This window comes from Bufo gargarizans, chromosome 11 (genome assembly GCF_014858855.1).
Source record: "Bufo gargarizans isolate SCDJY-AF-19 chromosome 11, ASM1485885v1, whole genome shotgun sequence".
NCBI classification, from domain to species: Eukaryota; Metazoa; Chordata; class Amphibia; order Anura; family Bufonidae; genus Bufo; species Bufo gargarizans.
Genome location: NC_058090.1, coordinates 46,413,909 through 46,430,969, shown reverse-complemented (window position 1 = coordinate 46,430,969; position 17,061 = coordinate 46,413,909). Strand labels below are relative to the sequence as shown.

The 17,061-nt window shown below is 45.0% G+C and overlaps 1 protein-coding gene across 1 annotated transcript in view; it reads right to left on the bottom strand.

The window, feature by feature from the left end:
* LOC122922179 (carbohydrate sulfotransferase 9-like) overlaps nt 1–15,788 on the bottom strand; it is a 44,507-nt gene extending 28,719 nt beyond the window's left edge. Inside the window, exon 1 of the mRNA XM_044272694.1 lies at nt 15,740–15,788. The gene's annotated coding sequence lies outside the window, so the exon portion shown is untranslated. The remainder of the gene's footprint in view (nt 1–15,739) is intronic.
* Nucleotides 15,789–17,061: the final 1,273 nt, after the last annotated feature.

The following is a 17,061-nucleotide window of genomic DNA, read 5'->3' as shown; positions in this document are numbered from 1 at the left end:
TATTGTGACCTCGGCTCCCACCTGACTACTCTTTGCGGACTCCTCTGGTACTTCTCTACTCTCCTGGTATTTGACCCCGGCTTCTCCTGACCATTCTTTGCTTAACCCTTTGTACTGCGTAGCTCTCTTGGTTCTGACCCGGTCCGTTCACGTTCCGTATTTTGTCTTGTCTGTCTTCCCTGCACATATCCTAAGTAAGGGACTGTCGTCCAGTTGTCCCCTGTCATCAGGACTCATGAGGCAAGTAGGCAGGGTCAGGGGTGAGAGTGGAGGGCAGTGGTCACTATCCTTCCCCCTGTGTGTGTGTGGACGTGACCGTTACAATACCGTTGTCTTGACATCCAGTTAGGTACAATGTCAGCTCTAATCAATTGATTTGTAAAATACCTCACTTTTCTGTACACAAACACTGTCCAAACTTAGGGTCTTGTTGAAGGACAGTTTTCTTAATTAAATCAGAATGGGCCTCATATTTTGATATGAATAATGATCTTTCATCACTCTTCTCTCTTTCAACCCCTTTAGGAACAATCAAACTCTCTCTGTCCATATGATATACCTCAATTCCAACTTTTTTCACAGACACCTTTTCATATCCTCTGGCTGTGAACTTATCCAACATTTTCTCCATATTCCTCAGATAGTCAGTCTTATCATTGTAAATCCTTCTAGTACGAATCATTTGACTCTTAGGAATACCCTTTAAAGTCTGGGGAGCATGAAACTATTTTTCCTAAGTAAATTATTCCTATCTGTGGACTTGGAGAATAACGTGGTTAACAAGTTCTGTTCGTTCCTTGATATTTCTACATCCAAAAAATGTATTTAGTTCTCATCCTTAGTCCATGTAAATTGCAATAAATCATGCTGACTATTCAAATTCCGAACAAAAGTAACACGCTCCAACAAAAGGAAAATGTCATCCACACACCTCAACCACATAGAAATGTGGGAGACATATGGACCATTAAATACAGGGGCACAGCTAAAGGCTCATGGGCCCTGGTGCAAGAGTTCAGCTTGCCCCCCTCTCCCCCCCACACTCAGCGCTGGTGCACCTAGCTTTTCTGCTGCCCAAAATGCACCCCTCCCTCCAGTCCTACTGTTAAATGGGTTGTCCTCTTCTTACTACTGATGACCTATCCTCAGGATAGGTCATCAATATCAGATCAGCCGGGGTCCTCCGGAACCCCCGATGATCAGCTATTTGAAGAGAGGGCAGCGCTCATTTGAGACCTGCTTTTACTGTTCTGTTCCCCTGCTCGCCGTAGCATTTGCAGTGATGAGCAGGTAAACAGAGCAGAGAAAGCAGCATGCATACAAAAAAATTAAAAAAAGCGGACAACCCCTTTAACTCCTTAAGGACACAGCCATATTTCACCTTGAGGACCAGTCCATTTTTGCAAATCTGACCAGTGTCACTTTAAGTGGTGATAACTTTAAAACGCTTTAACTTAGCCAGGCCATTCTGAGATTGTTTTTTCGTCACATATTGTACTTTATAAAAAAATACCAAATTTACCAAAAAGTTTTAAAAAATTTCAAATTTCCAAGTCTTAATTTCTCTACTTCTATAATACATAGTAATACCTCCAAAAATAGTCATTACTTTACATCCCCCATATGTCTACTTCATGTTTTAGGAATGACATTTTAGTTTTTGGGGACATTACAAGACTTAGAAGTTTAAAAGCAAATCTTGAAATTTTTCTGAAATTTTCAAAAACCACATTTTTAGGGACCAGTTCAGGTCTGAAGTCACTTTGTGAGGCTTACATAAAACTACTGTACGGGCACAAAGTAGGGCGTAGAGGGAAAGGTGCGCCGTGTGGTTTTTGGAAGGCAGATTTTGCTGGACTGGTTTATTTACACCATTTCCCATTTGAAGCCCCCCTGATGCACCCCTAGAGTAGAAACTCCATAAAAGTGACTCCATCTAAGAAACTACACCTCTCAAGGTATTAAAAACCGATTTTACAAACTTTGTTAACCCTTTAGGTGTTGCACAAGAGTTTTTGGCAAATGGAGATGAAATTTGAGAATTTAAATCTTTGGGCAAATTTTCCATTTTAATCAATTTTTCCCAGTAACAAAGCAAGGGTTAACAGCCAAACAAAATGCTATATTTATTGCCCTGATTCTGTAGTTTGCAGAAACACCCCATATGTGGTTGTAAACTACTGTACGGGTACACAGTAGGGCGTAGAGGGAAAGGCCCACCGTGTGGTTTTTGGAAGGCAGATTTTGCTGGACTGGTTAATTTACACCATGTCCCATTTGAAGCCCCCTTGATGCACCCCTAGAGTAGAAACTCCATAAAAGTGACCCCATTTTGGAAACTACAAGATAAGGTGGCCGTTTTGCTGGGACTTTTTTAGGGTACATATGATTTTTGGTTTATCTATATTACATTTTTGTGAGGCAAGGTTACCAAAAATAGAAATTCTGAAATTTCATTTCCATTTGCCATAAACTGTTGAGGAACATCTAGGGTTAATAAAGTTTGTAAAATCAGTTTTTAATACCTTGAGGGATGTAGTTTCTTAGATGGGGTCGCTTTAATGGAGTTTCTACTCTAGGGGTGCATCATCATCGTTAGAAAGTGGGGTCATCCTTGTCCTCACTGGGACTCTCAGAGTCGGAGGCAAGCTGGGTGTATACCTCCTCGGCCGAGAACATCCGGCGGGCCATAGGGGAGTGTGTGTCTGTGTGTGTGCGTGATTAACTTTATTTGGTGTGCGTATGTGTGGGGGCACAGGTGTTCTCAAACTTACCCTAAACCTAACAGCCATAAAAAAGACTAACTAAAAAAAGGCCAAAAAATTTGAAAAAAAATTGGCCACAGTCGGTGTACGCCCCCCCAAAAAAAATGCCCCAAAAAAGTTGGGGGGGGGCAAGCTGCAGCACCCCTGGGGCGTCTAGGGTCACACAGCTGTGCTATGGACCCCAGACACCCGATTTAGGGTGATGCAATCAGCAACGTTTATTTTTTTTTTCCCTTCCACTAACTTTCCCAAAATACCTGATGGTGCTGGGCACAGATGGGGGTGCTGGGGCACAGATGGGGTGCTGGCTGACGATCCTGAGCTTTTTACAGATGGGGGTGCTGGCTCGAGATCCGACGCAGCGCTCCTCTCTCCTCGGCTCCTGGACTGAAAAGGAGGAGGAGAGGAGCACTGATGCAATTTGAAATGCCCGCCCACCCAGCCAACCAACCAATGAGAGGCAATCCTGAGAGGTGATGTCACCATCACCTCTCAGGATCGCAGGATGGTGATTAGTGGTGTATTATCACTATCCTGTTCCGGGTTATCGGGTCCCCAGAGACCCGAATAACCCAGAAACGCAGCAAACCGCAGGTCTGAATTGACCTGCGGTTTGCTGCGATCGCCTACACGGGAGGGTCACAGGACCCCTGGGCGCATTGTCCCCAGGTGCCTGCTGAATGATTTGAGCAGGCACCGGGTTCCGATCACCGCCCGCCGGCGGCGGTGATCGGAAATACATAGGACGTACAGGTACGCACTGTATCCTTAAGTACCGGGACATCAGGGGGTACCTGTACGCACTATGTCCGGAAGAGGTTAAAGACTTACTTGCAGAGCTACAGAACATCCAGGGTAGTACAGCGCCACATATGTACCTCTTACATCCAGTGACTTCTCTTCTCTGATGTATATATTCTCTTTCCTCTTCTTCTCCTGTCAGACCAGACCGCCATGGTGACTTCTTTCAGCTGCGCCTCGTCTCTACAGAGTTTAACAAACGGACATCTTACTTTCCTACTTTTCCATCCTCCTTCTCATCTTCTCAACACCCCTTCCTGCCACCCCCAATACTGTGTCCACTTTACTCCCCAATACTTTCCTGCAGAAACAATCCCCCTGATAATACTGGTACCACACAGAAAAAAACACCCCTTTATATTGTCTGCTTGTACCAAAAAATCCCCCTTTCCTTTCAGATAAGACGCCCATATAAAACCCTAAATGAGATCCCCCCATCTCAGACCAAATCCTCTATAGACCTCTATGTCATACCCCATATAAGACCCCAGTTTTAGACCTCACATCAGACCCCATTAGACCTCAGATAAGACCCCAAACCAATATCAGACCTCAGATAAGACTCCAGACCCCCATATAAGACCCCCATTAGACCTCCAGATGCCCATATCAGACCTCCGGACCCCCATATCAGACCTATAGACCCCCATTAGACCTCCAAACTCACACTAGACCTCCAGACCGCCATATCTGACCCCCATTAGACCTCTAGACCCCCAATCAGACCCCCATTAGACCTCCAGACCCCGATTCAGATCCCCATTAGACTTCTCGACCCCCAATAAGACCCCCATTAGACCTCCAGACCCCCACTCAGACTTCTCCAGACCCCCGAGTCAGACCTCTCCAGACCCCCGAGTCAGATCTCTCCAGACCCCCGAGTCAGACCTCTCCAGACCCCCGAGTCAGACCTCTCCAGACCCCCGAGTCAGACCTCTCCAGACCCCCGAGTCAGACCTCTCCAGACCCCCGAGTCAGACCTCTCCAGACCCCCGAGTCAGACCTCTCCAGACCCCCGAGTCAGACCTCTCCAGACCCCCGAGTCAGACCTCTCCAGACCCCCGAGTCAGACCTCCAGACTTTCCAGTCAGACCTTCAGACCCCCCATTAGACCACTCCAGACTCCCCTGTCAGACCTCCAGACTCCCCTGTCAGACCTTCAGACTTCCCTGTCAGACCTCCAGACCCCCCATTAGACCACTTAAGACCTACAGACCCCCCCATTAGACCACTTAAGACCTACAGACCCCCCCATTAGACCACTTAAGACCTACAGACCCCCCCATTAGACCACTTAAGACCTACAGACCCCCCCATTAGACCACTTCAGACCCCCAGTCAGACCTCCAGACTCCCCCAGTCAGACCTCCAGACCCCAGTGAGACCTCTCCAGACCCCCCATTAGACCTCCATATCAGACCTCAGATCAGACTGTAAAATAATAAAGTAACTTACCTCTCCTGCCGCCACTCTCCTTGTCCTGGCTGTCTTCTCTGAGCCCCCCTGGCTTAGGGGCTCGGTCACAACCACGACCGCTGCGACCCCTATAGTTACGCTAGTGGGTGGACTCAAAAGCAGAATCAAAAATATTAGCAAAATCTCATCGAATTCGCCTGCTGCTGCAAGTTAAATTCAGACCTAAACCAAAAATAATTCTTGGTCAATATCAAATACAATAAAGTCATCAGCAGACCAATAAATCGATACAATAAACGAGGATCCTTGCATAATTGTTCCCAAACTGCAATCATCCCTTCTCTATGAGATATATCGTATACAAATTTTGAATATCCAATATGCATTAAAAATAAATATCTGTCCTATCCATATGTGAAATCCTACTTAAAAGGCAGTTGTGTGCCTAGGGTGTTTGGCACCCAGGGCGGGTCCTTTCTCTGGCACCCCCACAATACTTTAAATAAATTGTACCCCCTCACAGTAGTATTGCCTTCATTGTACAACCTTCACAGTAGTTTTGTACAGATGTGCTCCCTCACAGTAGTTATGCCCATTGTGCCCCCTTAATAGTAGTAATGCCCTCTGTGCCCCCTCCATAGTAGAAATCCCCATTGTTCCCCCTTCACAGTAATAATGCCCACTGTGCCCCTTCACTGTAATAATGCCCTCTGTGCCCCCTTCATTGTAGTAATGCCCTCTGGCTCTGTGCCCCCTCCCTAGTAGAAAATGCCCATAGTGCCCCCTTCACATTAGTAATGCCCTCTGTTCCTCCTCAATAGTAGTAATGCCCTCTGTGCCCCCTCCACAGTAATAAAGTCCTTTGTGACCCCTCTGTATAAAAAAAAACACAAAGAAAAAACCCCACAGTAACTACTCACCTTGTCCCGTTCCTGAAGCTCACATACCTCTCTTCCCTGTGGGCACAGATCGCTCTGCAGCACGCCACTAGTTAAAGGGGTTGTCCGGGTTCAGAGATGAACCCGGACATACCCTTATTTTCACCCCGGCAGCCCCCCTGAGCCTAGCATCGGAGCATCTCATGCTCCGATGCGCTCCAGTGCCCTGCGCTAGATCGCGCAGGGCACAGGCTCTTTTGTTTTTAATAACACACTGCCGGGCGGTAACTTCCGCCCAGCAGTGTGTTCGGTGACGTCACCGGCTCTGAGGGGCGGGCTTTAGCTCTGCCCTAGCCGTTTTACTGGCTAGGGCAGAGCCAAATCCCGCCCACCAGTGCCGGTGACGTCACCAGGGTTCCTGTCAGCCCCATGGAGAGCCCGGTACGTCACCGGAACTCTGAAAAATGCCTTTGCCCTGCGCGATTTAGCGCAGGGCAAAGGAGAGCATCGGAGCATAAACTGCTCCGATGCTCCTGTCAGGGGGGCTGCCGGGGTGAAAATGGAGGGCTGTCCAGGTTCAGCTCTGAACCTGGACAACCCCTTTAAAGGGGTTGTTTGAGTTATAAAAAATATATATATAGCACTGTAAATCTGATGGGCAGCAATTTATAACTAAGCTAAGCAATTTTAGGCAAAAATATATATATTTCCTAATTTCCCTGGTTCTCTTCTGGCCCTTTGTTTACCTGCAATAGCAACAATCTCTGAGGTTTTCCTCATGAATATTTGTGCCCACCCCCTGCTCTACAAAGGGAGTGAATACAAGTCCTTCCCTGAGTGACATGTCCGCTTGCTGGGATACTCAGCAGCATGTTGTATGTGTAGGACTACAAATCCCAGCTGTACAATGACCAGGGGCGTTGCTAGGGTCTCAAAAGATCTGGGGCACAAGCCTCAATAAATATATTGCCCCCCCCCCCCCCCCCCTCTGCACTTTGCTGTACTTGCTATACAGCAGCACTTACCTGTCAACATCCAGGGCCTCCAGGTGACGTCTCCTCTCTGTCATCATCTTCTCTGTAGATCTTCTCTCTCATCATCTTCTCTACTCGGTCTGGAAAACTTCTCTCAGCCGCCTCGTCTCTGCAGAGTGTGACACACAGACATCTTAGCTTCCTCACATTCTATCAATATCCCCCAACTGGTGTCCCCACAGTCTTATCCTGCTGCTTGCTGTGCCCCCCCCCCCAGGGGTGTAGCTATAGGGGGTGCAGAGGTAGCAGTCGCTACTGGGCCCAGGAGCCTGAAGGGGCCCAAAGACACTTGTGCATAACAAGACACACAAAGCACTGAGGGAAGGGGGGGCCCAAGCTGAACTCTTGCACCGGAGCCCATGAGCCTTTAGTTACGCCCCTGCCCTCCCCCAATACCCCCAAATACTATCCTGAAGAAACATTACTGCCCCCCATAGTAATAGTGCTCCTCATAGTCCCACCAATAGTAATTCCCTTCTAGAAAGCCCTCATAGTAACACTGCCCCAACCGTGATAATGCTCCTCAACAATGCCCCATTATTAGAAGAGCCCTCTAATATTAATAATACCCTCACAGAGTTCCCAGTAGTAATAAGGTCCCCTATTGTTCCCCCAGTGGTAATAAAGCTCCCTACAGACCCCTCAGTAGTAATAAGGCCCCCATAGTGCGCTTAGTAGAAATAAGGCGGATCTATAAGACCCTATAGAGCCGCCAGTAGTAATAAGACCGCCTATAATGTCCCCTGGATCTGCAGTGCCCCCTGCAGTTATACTCCTCCCTCCACCATACAGTCCCATGTAAATAACATCACCTCCTCCCCAGCCGCCTCCAACACACAATCCCATGTAAACATCACCCCCTAAGGCTACTTTCACACTTGCGTTTGTGCGGATCTGTCCTGTACTTGTACAGGACGGATCCGCACCGATAATACAAATGAATGTATCTGTTCAGGACCGATTAGTTTTTATTAGATTTGAATTTCTAAGTCCCAATACGGATCCGTACTGACTTACATTGAAAGTCAATGGGGGACGGATCCATTTACAATTGCACCATTTTGTGTCAATGCAAAGGGATCCAACCCTATTGACTTACATTGTAAGTCAGGACGGATCCGTTTGGCTCCGCAAGGCCATGCGGACACAAAAACGCTGCTTGCAGCATTTTGGGGTCCACCTCCAAAACGGAACGGGTGGCCGTACGGAGCCGAACGAATGCATTCTGAATGGATCCGCATCCATTCAGAATGCATTGGGGTTAAACTGATGCATTTGGGGCTTCTTGTGAGAGCCTTGAAAGGGAGCTCACAAGCGGATCCCCAAATGCAAGTGTGAACGTAGCCTAAACATTAAGTCCCATGTACATAAACATCATTCCCCCCACCATCCACTTTCAACATACAGTCCCTCAACACACCAGACACAACACATACAGCCACCTCGAGGCACACAGTTCCATGTCAATAGCATCCCTCCCTTCAGCCCTAACATACATCCCAGTTAAATAACTACAACTCCCAGCATTGCTCTGCCTCTCCCTTCACTTACCTTTTCTCATGTACAGACATCACCATTAGGATCCTTCTCCTCTTCACTCCGGTCCAATCCTGCACTGGTCACATGATGGTGACATCATCCAGGTCATCCTATCACAGCCTGTTTTGCTGATCACATGACCTGTGATGTCACCACAGGTCCTTCAGCTCTTCCCAGTGTATTAGATTCAATTGTATTGCCGTTCTGTGTACGGCAATACAGTTGTATCTAGCAGGCAGGCAGGACATTCGGGGCATGGGAAAAAACAGCCTCGAATGTTTTAACCTAGCGACGCCCCTGACAATGACACTGCTGATACACACAGGATCTTCCCCCTACATGTTCTTGTGCAATGATCTGCAGAACTCCTCTAGTCTGTGAGCTTCTGTGCCCAGCATTTGTCTCCTCACTGCCTGCAGCTATTCAGTAAAGCCTTCAGCCCTGAGTCTGTGCTACTAAGGGGTTAGTTTTTCCTAATAAATCCAGGGAGAGAGCAGATGGCAGTACAGGGCTGTGTTGCCAGCACAGTGAAGTCTGGTGTACAGACACAGATCTGATCTCTCAGGCTTGTGCACGAAACATCATCAGACTAGGGAGAGAAGCTGACATCACAGGTCATGTGACCCTCAGTGAAATCCGAGAAAGCAGCAGCTGGAGATAAAGTAAGTGAATTGTAAAGTCCTTACATTTGCCTAGTTAGAAACATACAAAGAATAAAAATATAACTCAGGCAACACCTTTAAAAAGTCACCCGTATCCTTGAGACAATTACGTGATCTTCTAACAATCTCCTGAAGGTAACTGTCAACAAAAAATAGCCACTGGTTGAAATAGAGAATTAACCCCCAAGACTATAGGACATCCTGGGGGCTTGTCTAGATTTTTGTGAACTTTAAGTAGTAAATATAAGACACAGACCCTCAGGGATTGGTTCATCATAGCTCTACGTTGGGAATCCCTAATAATCCCCTCTGAATATGCATCCAATAACAACTGATCAAGCTCTTTCTTAAAGGATATTGTAGGATCCGCTCTAAGTTTATGATACACTTTTTCATCCACCAAGTGGGCAAGAGCTTCTGCCAAATACTGGTCCTTATTCATAATGATGGTAGCTCCGCTTTTGTCTGCTTTTAAAAATACTATACTATATCTCATTTCTAAGACTGTTAATAGCTCTCCTCTCAGCAGCAGATACTTTCTGGCCCCCAATGTCGGTCTATACAATATGCTATAAAGATATGCTTCCAATACAGGCAGGAGCATTCAGAAAACAAGTCAGCGGGGCTATGGGGCATTTCCAATTCCCAGCCACAACCCTGATGCCTAGTAAAACACAGAGCATCGAGGCTAAAGCCACATAGGGCAGCTGTGTTGCAGTTGGAACACCACGTACAAGCCACAGCAGGATCAAATTTATTAGAACCAAGTTGTTTATTCAGTTTTCATTGTTAACTTCCCCATGGTTCAGGTCACCATGTAACCGATAGTCATAAACAATCAATAAACATTCCAATCTCAGACATCCCAACCTGCAAAGACTCATTTCAGGGAGGTGCACTTCTCATTTCCGGGAGGTTTTCTTTTTAATTTCTTTCACAAACTTTTTATTACATTTTCCAAACATATGCAGTATCTGCACACTTTGCTCTATGGTGTGGAGGACTGGGCTCATTACTCTGCCCCAAATTATCATATTTATGTATATGATTAAAGGTATTCTGTCACCACCTATAAGCCCTGTGAGCTAAACATATGCTCATGTCCAGGGTAGCATTCTGATTTCTAAGGTGGCCTTATAAAAGCTATTTGTAAAAAAACAGATTTTACTAACCTGTCAATCCAATCATTAAGGTGCCCAAGCAGGGGAGGTCTGTGGATGCATGGTGCCCGGCCGCACGCATCGCCGTTTGTGCCCAGCACCGCCTTCTACTCCTCAGTGCTGCCTCTTTTTACATAATCCCCTCTGTCACATCAGCCCTCCATGCCAGATTTCACCCCCTCAGTGTCACATTTCTCCCCCTCTATGTCAAATCACCTGTGTCACATCAGCCCTCCATGTCACATTTCACCCCCTCAATGTCACATTTCTTACCCTCCAAACCATGTCACATCACCCCCTTCGTGTCACATCATGAGCACATCATTACCCCCTATTGTGTCACATTTCCGTCCCCATGGCACTTCATTCCGCCCCCCCTTCCCAGCCGGCCCTGGTCCCATCCCCATGTCACAGACTGCAGATATTGTCCCCCCTCCCATCATGTCACGGTCACCATCCCCCCCCTCCATTTATGATTGTTGTTTATGTAATAATTTTTTTTAAACACATTTATGCCGTGCACTCTGGCGCTAGTGCGCTCATCAGTGATCACCTACCCACCTGTCCTGCTGCTACGGTGATCTGTCTGTGTGTGAGTCAGACTCAAAGACACAGTCAGCTCCAGTCCCTGCTGCCACCTGCCGCCGCTGCGCCACTTGCCAGTCACACCTCCCTGGCCTGACCCCATGACCGTGTTGCCGGGCCCGTGCCGCTCTGTGAGTGAGGGTCAGGGCCACAAGGCGTACGCAGGCTGGGGCGGGTGGCTGGCGACGTTGCGGCACAACTCACAAGTAAGTGATAAGAAAAAAAGAAAGTTAATTTTTCCGCCCTCCCCCAGGGTGCGCCCTAAGGCAGCCGCTTGGTTTGCCTTATAGTAGCGCCAGCCCTGCATCCAACCACTCCTTGGCCACAAGCTGACTGGGTCTCAACCGCAGCACAGCCATGCCCTGTGGCCACAGTCTTATGGTTGGGTACTGAAGAGCACTGAATGTTTACAGCAGTTTATAGGATATAGTTGGTTTATTTCTGTTCATAAGGATTCTTTGTTTGCCCCCCTGCGCTGGCAGAGAGACTCAGGACTCGTCATAAATAAGGCGCCCTCCTGGCAGTCCATGGGGCACATTTATCAAGGTCACCTGTTTTTTTGGAGTGAAAAAAACAAATAGGCGTATTGGAAACAGTTGTCTTTAATTTGCATTTCATTTATTGTCCCTTAACCCCTTCTACCCCGGAGGTTTTTTTGTTTTTGCATTTTCATTTTGCACTCCCTGCCTTTATAGAGCCATAACATAAAAAATTTCCGTTCACATAGCAATATGGGGGCTTGTTTTTTGTGGGACAAGTTGTACTTTTCAATGACACCATTTAATATTGCATATGATGTAGTGGGAAGCGGGAAAAATAAATCAAAATGGGGTGACATTGGAAAATAAAAATCAATTCTGCCACAGTTTTATTTTATTTTTTTACGATGTTCGATGTGCAATAAAACTGACTAGTTACTTTAATTGTACAAGTCTGTCCGAATCTGTCCATACCTTATAGGTCTAGTTTTCCTTACGTTTTGATACTGGTAAAATAGTTTAAAAAACTTTGGGAATAAAATCTGTTTTATTTTTTCGTCACCATATTCTGACCCCTATAACTTTTTTGTAGTTATGTGTATTCAGCTTATGTGTATTCAGCTGTGTGAGCATTTTTTTGCATGGTGATCTCTACTTTTCATTGATACCATTCTGGGGTATTTTGATAAATTTTTATTACATTTTTTGTGGGAAATGAAGCGACCAAAAGCAGCGAATCGGCCATTTTTATGTTTTTTTCAGTTTCACTGTTTGCTGTATGTGGAAATTATTTTCATGTTTTTATAGTATGGGTGTTTTCATACGTGGTGATACCTATGATGTATATATTTATTTATTTTTTCATTTTTTTTATTTTTTTTATCTTTTTAAAACGTTATTATTTTTTTCTCATATTTTTAATTTATAGTTCCCATAGGGAATAATAACAAGCAATCATTAGATTGCTATGCTCATAGACTTCAATGCATTAGCATTGGAGTCTATGATAAATGTACTAGTTTCTTATGGAACCCTGCTATAGAAAACACTATGCATCAGCCTCTTGTCATTCTCTTCATACATGCTTCGGCTCCTCCGATCACCACACGGGGGAGCCAGAGCCTACCAGGTGCTCGCTCTCAGGTTTGCATCCGCTCAGATGCTGTATTCAGTCCGCATCTGAAGTGTTAAATTGTATGAAACAGCAGGCACCCCACCCTCCGCTCATCTTTACTAGTACTAGTTCGGTGCTGGTTGGGAAGGGGTTAATTTGTGTCTCATTTATTGCCCCTTAATAAATCAGATTTTTCTGTTTTGGTTTAAGTCTGACATCTAGTGGTTGTTTTCGTGTACGACAGGTTCATTTTCAGTAAGACGGTTCTAGTATATAAATGTGGTGCAAGTGAGCTAAAATTAGGTGCAATTGCGGACAAGAATATACATTTTCTTTGATAGCGGCGGCATGTGCAGTCTGCAAATTGCGGAACGCGCATGGCCCGGTATCTGTGTTTTTCAGATCCACAAAACACTACGGTCATGTGAATGTAACTATATATATATATATATATATATATATATATATACACACACTTGCACATGTAAAGCAGGGCTTATATATGCATATATACAGCAAGGTTTTAAACATAGTGCTCGATCAGAGTAGCTGACTGCTGTATGTGAGAGAACTCCTATCACAGACCCCTCAGATGCCATGGTCAACTGCAACCACAGCAACCGAGGGATCATTTACGGGGAGGCGGCTGCTCCTAGTGACTGAAGGGCTCCCCTGTGCCAAGGTCGGGGGAGCCGTTCAGTTGCAATGGCAGCCAGGATGTCCAAACTAACAAAATATACAAGTATTTATCATGTACAGTGAATGCTGTAATGGAAAATAAAGTAAAAATGGCCAAATTCCCTTTTTTGTTTTTGTTTGCTTCCTAAAAAAATTTAATAAAAAGTTATCAAAAAGTTGTACACACCCCAAAATACTGTAAAAACTAGAACTTGCCCTGCAAAAAATTAGCCCCCACACAGTTATGTAGAGAGAAATCTTAAAACGTTCTGGGTGTCAGAATATATCAATGCAATTATTTTTTAAATATTTTAATTAAAGCATTTAACACAACAACAAAACTATATTAAAGTGGTATTGCTGTAATCTCATTGACCTGCTGAACTCACAGTTAAAAACCAGAGATCTACGAACAGGAATGAACTGACTGCACCATTAAATGCTATGATATGGTAAATTTAGTTCAGGGAAGCCGCGGTCTTCCCAAGAGATCCAGCAGACACACAAACTGTGTTTTCCGGGCTAATCACAGTCATGTGCATGAACCCATAATCTGAAAAAAAGTTAATTTGCATGATTTGTATTCATTTTGTATATGAAAATAACAAAATACAACATACATTTATTGCCAGATAAACTGGCTAATAAACTGCTTAGAGCAGGGAGTGTAAAAATACTGGTTGTACGAAAAGTGAGATAAACTATAACTGTATCAATTTTGCAGATATAGACTTTCATTAGGCTGCATAAAGCTACGTCTACACAATGACATTTGTCGCGCGACATTTTGTTGCACTAATGTCGCGCAAGAATTTTTATAATGGCAGTCTATGGTGTTGCACTGCAACATGCAACATGCTGCGACTGCGACGCAACAGTCGCAGAAAATCCATTCGAGATGGATTTTTCTGCGACTGTTGTGCCGCAGTCGCAGCATGTTGCATGTTGCAGTGCGACACCATAGACTGCCATTATAAAAATTGTCGCGCGACATTGGTGCAACAAAATGTTGCGCTACAAATGTTGCAGTGTAGTTGTGCTCTATCTGTCGCGCGACTTATTTTCGCGCAACAAATGTCCTCGTGTAGACGTAGCCTTAAGCACCACAATCACTTAATGTAATAAAACAAATGTAAAAATAATGTCATGTTCATTTCTTAACTACAACAGGTTTGAAAGCTCCCATATTGATGCCGTACACACAATCAGCCCTCTTTTCAGTATCTGTGGCTATATTTCAACGCTATATATATTGCAGATTTGCAATAAACTTTAAAATTTCCTTCTTAGGCACTGGGTTTACAGAGTCCACTTGATATCAGAGTCAGACATATCCATAGACGACAGAGACCTTTTGGCCTCTGTTGGGCTGATATATGTTAGTATACCTTTTTACAATTGTGTCTAAGGCCTCATGCACACGACCATTGTTTGGGGCCGCATCGGCTCGGATGCGGACCCATTCACTTCATGGCTAAAAAAATATAACATGTCCTATTCTGAATAGGAATTTATATTGCCGGCGCCCGTTCCGTTTCGCAAATTGCGGAAGGCAACACGGACGGCTTCAGTTTTTTGCGGACTGCAAAAAACGGAACGGTCGTGTGCATGAGGCCTAAGGGCTTATTCACATTTCAGTAAATCACAGAATCCACTTATTTTAGTGTTTGTATTCACACAGCCTTTTTTTCCACTGATTGTGGGGCAGTAGAAATGCAACGGAGACATGCAAACTAAACAAGTCTAACTGTAAAAACCACAGTCCGAACACGGATGCCATATTGCTAATCGCCAGGCTGTATCTGTACTTGCTATTGTTCCACATGGAAAGTACAGGTTTGGCCTAGCAATCAGGAGTAATCTGTATGTGGACCCGCTGTAGGACCACACTATGCACAAGCACTGTAAAAGTACATGCACACAGCAGTGTAGTTTATGTGGATTTTCTTTTCTTTTCTGCTGCATCAAACCCACACAAAAATCTATATGTGCTGTTGTGAATTGCCCCAAATTTTACAGGTGAAATCTGCACAAAAAATCTGCACAATGCTGGATATTTCAAAAGATTTCCGTACAGAAAATGTACGCACCACATACATGAGATTTTGAAAATCTCTTCTATCTAGTTGCTACTGAATTACACTGCAGATTTTCAGCCCGAAAATCTGCACGTAATATATGCCGTGTGCATAAACCCGAAGAATTTGTTACTAGGTGCTAATCGATCACAGCCCAAGTCTATTCTAGTCTTGGGCTACAATGCGACTTTTTGTAGCATGACTGATTGGTTTTAACTATTGAATGCCAGCTGCAGCTCACAAGATTGCATTCATCTTAAAGCATTTATAAGGACTGCAACTATAGTTAAATTGTTCAAATCAATTGTGCTACAAAAGGTCAATGTAACCTCACACTTAATATACAGTACAGTACAGTGTACGTTTGTCCCTTTTTGTTACCTGTGATTGCTCTCTTCCCTTATACAATACAAGACATACTACAATTAACTCCTATTGGAAAAATCCTAACACTTAACAGTAAAATATAGTAAAAGTACAGTCCCTGAAACCTTACATGAAACATTTAGTTCTGCTATCTCTCTGTCCCAATATAAATAATATTGCTTACCTGATTCAGTACACCCTGTGCTGCTTGTATACCTGTCTTGTGGACCTGTCCTGCGGAAATGTTGCCAATTATTCCCTATTTTACCACCTACTGCTGTTATGTAACCACACCTCTGAGATAGATGTCGTTATGTAGAGTGCATTTCCCTGTGAAAATTGTGCTGACAGTTAAGGTTTTTCAAGTGTGTAATGAACAGTTATCTGCTCTATATAATAGGTAGAGATGAACGAGTTTCATGTTATGAAATTTGTTAACGCTTCGTTTGGTGGTAAAAGCAGAATTGCGTTATGGATTCTGTTACCAAGAACCATAACACAATTTTATGACAAGACACGGAGGCTTCGTATTGCATAACTCTTTCTTTACTAAATCCTCAGCAGCAAAGAGTTAACATAAAAAATCAAGGACAAACCCCCAAGTAACCCCTCCCATAAACAGTCCATAAATAGGTCTTCCCACTACGTATCTCCCTCTTTCTTTGCTGCTCCCCAGCAGATAAGTACCTCTCATTTGTATTGTTCTCCTATGGTATTGGATTAGATTGTACCTCTTGGTTATATTGCACTATCATTGTTTTGTTGGACGTGGGGGGGTTTATCGCGACCCCCTTTTCTTGTCTTTGCCCCTTTTTTCCCTTACCGGAATATTTCTATCTTATTTCGTTTTATCTCCTTGCCTAATTCAACCTTTGTTTTTCCTTCGCTCGTTGAGCGCTTTTGTCCTCTTATCGCTTCCCCTTTTCCCCCCCCTTGGTTTTGTCCTTGTACCTTGTTGTGATCTCCGGCGCCATTGCTCCTCTTCTCGCTCCAGCATTCGCGCTTCTTGCCGTCCGAAATCTTGCGATTTCCGAGATTTCGGCGGCATTCTCTTGAGGGGCGGGTCGCGCCGGGCCCGAGATTCTCGGGCGCCATCTTGCCTCACCCGTAGCTTCGTTTTATTGCCGGCTGTGCGGCTGTTCGGCCGCCATCTTTGTACACCTAGGGTGTAGGGGGGGGGCGTTCTTCCTTCCCCTACTCCCTCTTCCTGTTTCCGGTCTGTTCTCCGTCTGCACGCCGCATCGCCGCCGGAGACTGCCTCTGATCTCAGCTGCCACGTTTTCTTTATGTGTGTGTCCTACAGGAGTGACTAACTCCTTGTCATGTCTTTACCCTCTGCTTCCCCCCTGCCTCTGGGGAATCCTCCCACCAGCCCCTTTGCACCACCTGCTGATGTTAACCTCAGGCAAGCTGACCCTAACGCTATGGATTTACAACAATCCATTACTTCAGCTATTGCCAGCGCCATGGGGAATATGTCCTCTATTATTTCTCAATCAGTCTCCC